The sequence below is a fragment of the Pseudophryne corroboree genome, chromosome 1 (assembly GCF_028390025.1).
Source record: "Pseudophryne corroboree isolate aPseCor3 chromosome 1, aPseCor3.hap2, whole genome shotgun sequence".
Taxonomy (NCBI): Eukaryota; Metazoa; Chordata; class Amphibia; order Anura; family Myobatrachidae; genus Pseudophryne; species Pseudophryne corroboree.
The window spans coordinates 157,789,486-157,799,259 of NC_086444.1; the positions used below are offsets into that span (position 1 = coordinate 157,789,486).

At 49.6% G+C, this 9,774-nt stretch overlaps 1 long non-coding RNA gene across 1 annotated transcript in view; it reads right to left on the reverse strand.

Annotated features, from left to right (window-relative positions):
* The window catches only part of LOC135012217 (uncharacterized), a 140,878-nt gene extending 137,428 nt beyond the window's left edge, over positions 1–3,450 (reverse strand). The window contains exon 1 of the long non-coding RNA XR_010211603.1: positions 3,364–3,450. This is a non-coding gene — a long non-coding RNA (uncharacterized LOC135012217). The remainder of the gene's footprint in view (positions 1–3,363) is intronic.
* Positions 3,451–9,774: the final 6,324 nt, after the last annotated feature.

Sequence of the window (9,774 nt, forward strand, 5' to 3'; positions counted from 1 at the left end):
AGTCTATGTATTTCCTCCTCTTCCTCTCATACCCAAGGTGTTGAGAATAATAAGGAAAAGAGGAGTGAGAACAATCCTCATTGTTCCAGATTGGCCACGAAGGACCTGGTATCCGGATCTGCATGAAATGCTTACAGAAGATCCGTGGCCTCTTCCTCTAAGACAGGACCTGTTGCAACAGGGGCCATGTCTGTTCCAAGACTTACCGCGGCTGCGTTTGACGGCATAGCAGTTGAATGCCGGATCCTAGCGGAAAAAGGCATTCCGGATGAGGTCATTCCTACGCTGATAAAGGCTAGGAAGAACGTGACATCTAAATATTATCACCGTATATGGCGAAAATATGTTTCTTGGTGTGAGGCCAGGAGTGCTCCTACGGAAGAATTCCATCTGGGCCGTTTCCTTCACTTCCTACAAACTGGAGTGAATTTGGGCCTAAAATTAGGCTCCATTAAGGTTCAGATTTCGGCCCTATCCATTTTCTTTCAAAAAGAATTGGCTTCTCTCCCAGAAGTTCAGACTTTTGTGAAGGGAGTGCTGCATTTTCAGCCTCCTTTTTGTACCTCCGGTGGAGCCTTGGGACCTTAACGTGGTGTTAAGTTTCCTTAAGTCACACTGGTTTGAACCACTTAAAACGGTAGAGTTAAAATATCTCACTTGGAAGGTGGTCATGTTATTAGCCTTGGCTTCGGCTAGGCGAGTGTCAGAATTGGCGGCTTTGTCACATAAAATCCCCTATCTGGTTTTCCATATGGATAGAGCGGAATTGCAGACCCGTCCTCAATTCCTGCCAAAAGTGGTTTCATCTTTTCATATGAACCAACCTATTGTGGTGCCTGTGGCTACGCGTGACTTGGAGGATTCCGAGTCCCTTGATGTGGTCAGGGCTTTGAAAATTTACGTAGCCAGAGCGGCTAGAGTCAGAGAAACAGAAGCACTGTTTATCCTGTATGCGACCAACAAGATTGGTGCCCCTGCTTCAAAGCAGATTATTGCTCGCTGGATCTGTAACACAATTCAGCAAGCGCATTCTACGGCTGGATTGCCGTTACCAAAATCGGTCAAGGCCCATTCCACTAGGAAAGTGGGCGCTTCTTGGGCGGCTGCCCGAGGAGTCTCGGCACTACAGCTGTGCCGAGCTGCTACTTGGTCGGGGTCAAACTCCTTTGCAAAGTTCTATAAGTTTGATACCCTGGCTGAGGAGGACCTCCTATTTGCTCAGTCGGTGCTGCAAAGTCATCCGCACTCTCCCGCCCGTTTGGGAGCTTTGGTATAATCCCCATGGTCCTTACGGAGTCCCCAGCATCCTCGAGGACGTAAGAGAAAATAAGATTTTAAACCTACCGGTAAATCTTTTTCTCGTAGTCCGTAGAGAATGCTGGGCGCCCGTCCCAAGTGCGGACTACTTCTGCAATACTTGTATATAGTTATTGCTTAAATAAGGGTTATGTTTAGTTGCATCGGTTTTGAACTGATGCTATGTTGTTTCATACTGTTAACTGGGTAGTTTATCACAAGTTATACGGTGTGATTGGTGTGGCTGGTATGAATCTTGCCCTTGGATTAACAAAGATCCTTTCCTCGTACTGTCCGTCTCCTCTGGGCACAGTTTCTCTGAGGTCTGGAGGAGGGGCATAGAGGGAGGAGCCAGTGCACACCCAGATCTAAAGTCTTTCTTAAAGTGCCCATGTCTCCTGCGGAGCCCGTCTATCCCCATGGTCCTTACGGAGTCCCCAGTATCCTCTACGGACTACGAGAAAAAGATTTACCGGTAGGTTTAAAATCTTATTTTAATGCAGACAGGAGTGCCGGGTGTTCAAGCCATTTATCTATATATATTTTTTTGATCTTTCTCTAATTTAGTGATTATTGGTCCATTATGCATACCCTGCTTACGGAGCCACTTAAGTGTGTGTCTCTCTCTCTATATTCAGCTATATTTATACTGTACATATTTTACATTTCATTACATATTAACAATACTCTTTATTTCTCCTGATTCTTTTTCATTAAGGATCACTAAGGGGTAGTCATTAACACATTAATATTGAGCCAATTAGGGCCCGTACTTGCGATTGGATAGCTCTTTGTACAGTGTATCCATTATCCAGGATTAGACCTCCGGTCATCTGCAATTGAGCATTGTTAGCCCCACTATCTCTATCAGTGACATGGGCGATGAACATTATTACCTGTTCATGCCGGGCATTATGATTACTAACATATCTCCTTCCTCTCACACTTCTTTCTCTTGCAGCTCATAATCATGTTCTTGTTGTTATGTCTTTTATTGTATTTAACATGCTGGTATTAGCATACGGTATTGTTTATACGCATACAGGAGAGTGTCACCGGGTTGTCATGGTGATGGGTTCACTTGGACGTGCATCACGCAATACGCGATGACGTCATCACACAGCGCTGCAGGCGCCGGACGGACCTCGCCGGGCGGGCGTGACACACGAGCACAATGGTGGGGGATATAAGGTGAGTGCTTTCTTTTATTTGTTTGCTTCCTGATGACAATTTTTTAAGTAAAAATTGAAACGTTGAAGAAAGGCAGAGTGTGGTGACTATTCCTTCAAAACCTGAGTGCCGCACAGCGCTTTATTGTGTGTATATATATATATATATATATATATATATATATATATACAGTATATATATATATATATATATATATATATATATATAGACAATGTGTGTGTGTGTGTGTGTGTGTGTGTGTGTGTGTGTGTGTGTGTGTATACTGTCACAGATATCACAGTACTAGGTCCCAAGATTTCAGTTGCCAGTCCTGGATAGAGGAGCAGGGGCTGACACACACACACAGGGCTGGGTACAGGAGGGGGGCTGGCACACACACAGGGCTGGATGGGGGAGCCTGGGCTGGCACACGCACAGGACTGGGTGGGGGCTGGCATGCACAGGGCTGGGTGGAGGAGCGGTGGCTGGCATGCACAGGGCTGGGTGGGGGAGTGGGGACTGGCATGCACAGGGCTGGGTGGAGGTTGGGGGCTGGCATGCACAGGGCTGGGTAGGGGAGTAAGGGCTGGCATGCACAGGGCTGGGTGGGGGAGTGGAGGCTGGCATGCACAGGGCTGGGTGGAGGTTGGGGGCTGGCATGCACAGGGCTGGGTGGAGGTTGGGGGCTGGCATGCACAGGGCTGGGTGGGGGAGTGGGGACTGGCATGCACAGGGCTGGGTGGAGGTTGGGGGCTGGCATGCACAGGGCTGGGTGGAGGTTGGGGGCTGGCATGCACAGGGCTGGGTGGAGGTTGGGGGCTGGCATGCACAGGGCTGGGTAGGGAAGAAGTGTGTGTTATACAGGGCTCTGTTTACCTCATCCAGCTATTACTATACCTCTTTTGACAGTATCCCTTATTTCAGTCTGTTGCAGCTCCGCACCTCTGTTCAGCAGCACTCAGCCTCAGTCAGGAAGTGAGAAAGTAAACACGACACTTCCTGACTATCCTGAGGCGAGCAGGGGATGTGCTGTTAGTACTGCCGGCGGCCACTAGGTGGCTTTGCTGATTAGGCAGCAAGGGGGGGGGAAATCAACAAAAAAATAGCACTCAGCTGACAGACGGCCCCGCAGTGAGCTGTGGAGTCGGCCTCCCGGGAATCTCCCGGGTAATTCTTATGGCCAGTCCGGCCCTGGACAGCCACCCCATATTACACCTAACACATTACATTACACACAGTCCCCCCCATATGACACCCAGCACATTACATTATACACAGTCCCCCCCATATTACACCCAGCAATTACACACAGCCCCCCCATATTACACCCAGCACATTACATTACACACAGTCCCCCCATATTACACCCATCAATTACATTTCACACAGCCCCCCATATTACACCCAGCAATTACATTACACACAGCCCCCCGAATTACACCCGCAATGATATTACACACAGTCGCCCCCATATTACACCCAGCAATGACATTACACACAGTCCCCCCATATTACACCCAGCAATGACATTACACACAGTCCCCCCCATATTACACCCAGCAATGACATTACACACAGTCCCCCCCATATTACACCCAGCAATGACATTACACACAGTCCCCCCATATTACACCCAGCAATTACATTACACAGTCCCCCCCATATTACACCCAGCACATTACATTACACACAGTCCCCTCCCCCATATTACACCCAGCAATTACATTACACACAATGCCCCCCATATTACACACTGCACATTACATTACACACAGCCCCCCCATATTACACCCAGCACATTACATTACACACAGCCCCCCCCCCATGTTACACCCAGCACATTACATTACACAGCCCCCCCATATTACACCCAGCACATTACATTACACACAGCCTCCCATATTACACACAGCACATTACATTACACACCGTCCCCTCTAATATTACACCCAGCACATTACATTATACACACAGCCCCCCCATGTTACACCCAGCACATTACATTACACACCGCCCCCCCATATTACACACAGCACATTACATTACACACAGTCCCCTCCAATATTACACCCAGCACATTACATTATACACACAGCCCCCCTCCCCCATATTACACCCAGCACATTACACACAGTCTCCTCTCCTCCCATATTACACCCAGTGCCACATTACAGGACACACAGCCCCCATTCCACACAGCACCCACCCGGCTATGTTGCTCCTTTCTGTAAGGACTGGGAGCCGGCCCCAGGACAGTGTGGGTCTGTGGGAAGGCAGCACAGCGCAGGCACACCCTATTGAGGAGCAGGAGGAGGGAAGTTGCTGATAGATGCTGCCATCTCAGTGTGGTGGGAGGGGCCAGCAACCAGGAAGCAAAGCCCAGCTTCAGACTGCCTTTCTGTGTATACAGCAGGGCCCAGGGAGAAACCACTGCACACAACCCTGCGGTGGCTGGCTCTGAAGTCTCCTGTGAAGGCCCCACCCCCCGATCTCCGGACTTGCGCATGCGCAGTCCAGATATTCAACGATCCGGGAGGGCTGTCCGGGAGGGCTGTCTAGGTGTGCGGGGCAGCGGGAGGCTCATTTAAAAATCGGGAGCCTCCCGCTGAATGTGGGAGGGTAGGCAAGCCTGCTCTATGCCCCTCCTACCAGACTTTCTCTATCGTCCTAAGTGGATGCTGGGGTTCCTGAAAGGACCATGGGGAATAGCGGCTCCGCAGGAGACAGGGCACAAAAGTAAAGCTTTTACAGGTCAGGTGGTGTGTACTGGCTCCTCCCCCTATGACCCTCCTCCAGACTCCAGTTAGATTTTTGTGCCCGGCCGAGAAGGGTGCAATTCTAGGTGGCTCTCATAAAGAGCTGCTTAGAGAGTTTAGCTTAGGTTTTTTATTTTACAGTGATTCCTGCTGGCAACAGGATCACTGCAACGAGGGACAGAGGGGAGAAGAAGTGAACTCACCTGCATGCAGGATGGATTGGCTTCTTGGCTACTGGACATGAAGCTCCAGAGGGACGATCACAGGTACAGCCTGGATGGTCACCGGAGCCACGCCGCCGGCCCCCTCACAGATGCTGAAGCAAGAAGAGGTCCAGAATCGGCGGCTGAAGACTCCTGCAGTCTTCTTAAGGTAGCGCACAGCACTGCAGCTGTGCGCCATTTTCCTCTCAGCACACTTCACACGGCAGTCACTGAGGGTGCAGGGCGCTGGGAGGGGGGCGCCCTGGGAGGCAAATGAAAACCTTTAAAAAGGCTAAAAATACCTCACATATAGCCCCAGAGGCTATATGGAGATATTTACCCCTGCCTAAATGTACTAAATAGCGGGAGACGAGCCCGCCGGAAAAGGGGCGGGGCCTATCTCCTCAGCACACGGCGCCATTTTCTGTCACAGCTCCGCTGGTCAGGAAGGCTCCCAGGTCTCTCCCCTGCACTGCACTACAGAAACAGGGTATAACAGAGAGGGGGGGCAAAATAAATGGCAATATATCAATATAAAAGCAGCTATAAGGGAGCACTTAATCATAAGGCTATCCCTGTCATATATAGCGCTTTTTGGTGTGTGCTGGCAGACTCTCCCTCTGTCTCCCCAAAGGGCTGGTGGGTCCTGTCTTCGTATAGAGCATTCCCTGTGTGTCTGCTGTGTGTCGGTACGTGTGTGTCGACATGTATGAGGACGTTATTCGTGTGGAGGCGGAGCAATTGCCAAATATGAGGATGTCACCTCCTAGGGGGTCGACACCAGAATGGATGCCTTTATTTGTGGAATTACGGGATAGCGTCAACTCGCTTAAGCAGTCGTTTGCCGACATGAGGCGGCCGGACACTCAATTAGTGCCTGTCCAGGCGCCTCAAACACCGTCAGGGGCTGTAAAACGCCCCTTGCCTCAGTCGGTCGACACAGACCCAGACACAGGCACTGATTCCGGTGGTGAAGGTGACGAATCAACCGTATTTTCCAGTAGGGCCACACGTTATATGATTTTGGCAATAAAGGAGATGTTACATTTAGCTGATACTACAGGTACCACTAAACAGGGTATTATGTGGGGTGTGAAAAAACTACCAGTAGTTTTTACCGAATCAGAAGAATTAAATGACGTGTGTGATGAAGCGTGGGGTGCCCCGATAAAAAACTGCTAATTTCAAAGAAGTTATTGGCTTTATACCCTTTCCCGCCAGAGGTTAGGGAGCGCTGGGAAACACCTCCTAGGGTGGACAAAGCGCTAACACGCTTATCAAAACAAGTGGCGTTACCCTCTCCTGAGACGGCCGCACTTAAAGATCCATCAGATAGGAGGATGGAAAATATCCAAAAAGGTATATACACACATGCAGGTGTTATACTACGACCAGCTATTGCGACTGCCTGGATGTGCAGTGCTGGGGTAGTTTGGTCAGAGTCCCTGATCGAAAATATTGATACCCTGGACAGGGACAATATTTTACTGTCGTTAGAACAAATAAAGGATGCATTTCTTTATATGCGTGATGCACAGAGAGATATCTGCACACTGGCATCACGGGTAAGTGCTATGTCCATTTCGGCCAGAAGAGCTTTATGGACACGACAGTGGACAGGCGATGCGTAGAGGAGTTATTTGGGGTCGGTCTATCGGATTTGGTGGCCACGGCTACGGCCGGGAAATCCACCTTTCTACCTCAAGTCACTCTCCAACAGAAAAAGGCACCGACCTTTCAACCGCAGCCCTTTCGTTCCTTTAAAAATAAGAGAGCAAAGGGCTATTCATATCTGCCACGAGGCAGAGGACGAGGGAAGAGACAGCAACAGGCAGCTCCTTCCCAGGAACAGAAGCCCTCCCCGGCTTCTACAAAAGCCTCAGCATGACGCTGGGGCTTCGCAAGCGGACTCGGGGGCGGTAGGCGGTCGTCTCAAAAATTACAGCGCGCAGTGGGCTCACTCGCAGGTAAATCCCTGGATCCTGCAGATAATATCTCAGGGGTACAGGTTGAAATTAGAGACAGAGCCACCTCGCCGTTTCCTGAAGTCTGCTTTACCAACGTCCCCCTCAGAAAGGGAGACGGTTTTGGAAGCCATTCACAAGCTGTATTCTCAGCAGGTGATAGTCAAGGTACCTCTTCTACAACAAGGGAAGGGGTATTATTCCACTCTTTTTGTGGTACCGAAGCCGGATGGCTCGGTAAGGCCTATTCTAAATCTGAAGTCCTTGAACCTGTACATAAAGAAGTTCAAGTTCAAGATGGAGTCACTCAGAGCAGTGATAGCGAACCTGGAAGAAGGGGACTTTATGGTATCCTTGGACATCAAGGATGCGTATCTCCACGTTCCAATTACCCCTCACACCAGGGGTACCTCAGGTTCGTTGTACAAAACTGTCACTATCAGTTTCAGACGCTGCCGTTTGGTTTGTCCACGGCAACTCGGGTCTTTACAAGGGTAATGGCCGAGATAATATTTCTTCTTCGAAGAAAAGGCGTATTAATTATCCCATACTTGGACGATCTCCTAATAAGGGCAAGGTCCAGAGAACAGCTAGAGATGGGTTTAGCACTATCTCAAGAGGTGCTAAAGCAGCACGGATGGATTCTGAATATTCCAAAATCTCAATTAATGCCGACAACTCGTCTGCTGTTCCTGGGGATGATTCTGGACACAGTTCAGAAAAAGGTTTTTCTTCCCGAAGAAAAAGCCAAGGAGTTATCTGACCTGGTCAGGAACCTCCTAAAACCAGGAAAGGTGTCTGTACATCAATGCACAAGAGTCCTGGGAAAAAATGGTAGCTTCTTACGAAGCAATCCCTTTCGGCAGATTCCATGCAAAGGGAGCTGCTGGACAAATGGTCAGGGTCGCATCTTCAGATGCACCTGCGGATAACCCTGTCGCCGAGGACAAGGGTATCCCTTCTGTGGTGGTTGCAGGAGGCTCATCTATTGGAGGGCCGCAGATTCGGCATGCAGGATTGGATCCTGGTGACCACGGATGCCAGCCTGAGAGGCTGGGGAGCAGTCACACAGGGAAAAAATTTCCAGGGAGTGTGGTCGAGCCTGAAAAAGTCTCTTCACATAAGCATTCTGGAACTAAGAGCAATCTACAATGCTCTAAGCCAGGCGGAACCTCTGCTTCAAGGAAGACCGGTGTTGATCCAGTCGGACAACATCACGGCAGTCGCCCATGTAAACAGACAGGGCGGCACAAGAAGCAGGAGGGCAATGGCAGAAGCTGCCAGGATCCTTCGCTGGGCGGAGAATCACGTGATAGCACTATCAGCAGTATTCTTCCCGGGCGTGGACAACTGGGAAACAGACTTCCTCAGCAGACACGACCTTCACCCGGGAGAGTGGGGACTTCATCCAGAAGTTTTCCACATGCTATTAAACCGTTGGGTAAAACCAATGGTGGACATGATGGCGTCTCGCCTCAACAAAACACTGGACAGGTATTGCGCCAGGTCAAGAGATCCGCAGGCAATAGCTGTGGACGCGCTGGTAACACCTTGGGTGTACCAGTCGGTATATGTGTTTCCTCCTCTGCCTCTCATACCAAAGGTATTGAGGATTATACGGCAAAGAGGAGTAAGACTAGTGGCTCCGGATTGGCCAAGAAGGACTTGGTACCCGGAACTTCAAGAGATGGTCACGGACGATCCGTGGCCTCTACTTCTGAGAAGGGACCTGCTTCAGCAGGGTCCTTGTCTTTTTCAAGACTTACCGCGGCTGCGTTTGACGGCATGGCGTTTGAATGCCAGATCCTAAAAGGAAAAGGCATTCCAGAAGAAGTCATTCCTACCTTGATAAAGGCAAGGTAGGAAGTCACCGCGAAGCTTTATCGCCGTATTGGGCGAAAATATGTTGCGTGGTGCGAGCAGCGGAGTGCTCCGATGGAGGAATTTCAACTGGGTCGTTTTCCTACATTTCCTGCAATCAGGATTGTCTTTGGGTCTCAAATTGGGATCTATTAAGGTTCAAATTTCGGCCCTATCAATATTCTTCCAAAAAGAATTGGCCTCGGTCCCTGAGGTCCAGATTTTTATCAAAGGAGTACTGCATATACAGCCTCCTGTGGTGCCTAAGGTGGCACCGTGGGATCTAAATGTAGTTTTAGATTTCCTCAAATCCAATTGGTTTGAACCACTAAAGAATGTGGATTTGAAATATCTCACATGGAAAGTGACTATGTTACTGGCCCTGGCTTCGGCCGGGAGAGTATCTGAACTGGCGGCTTTGTTTTATAAAAGCACTTATTTAATTTTCCATTCGACATAGGGCAGAGCTGCGGACGCGTCCGCATTTTCTCCCTAAGGTGGTATCAGCGTTTCACCTGAACCAGC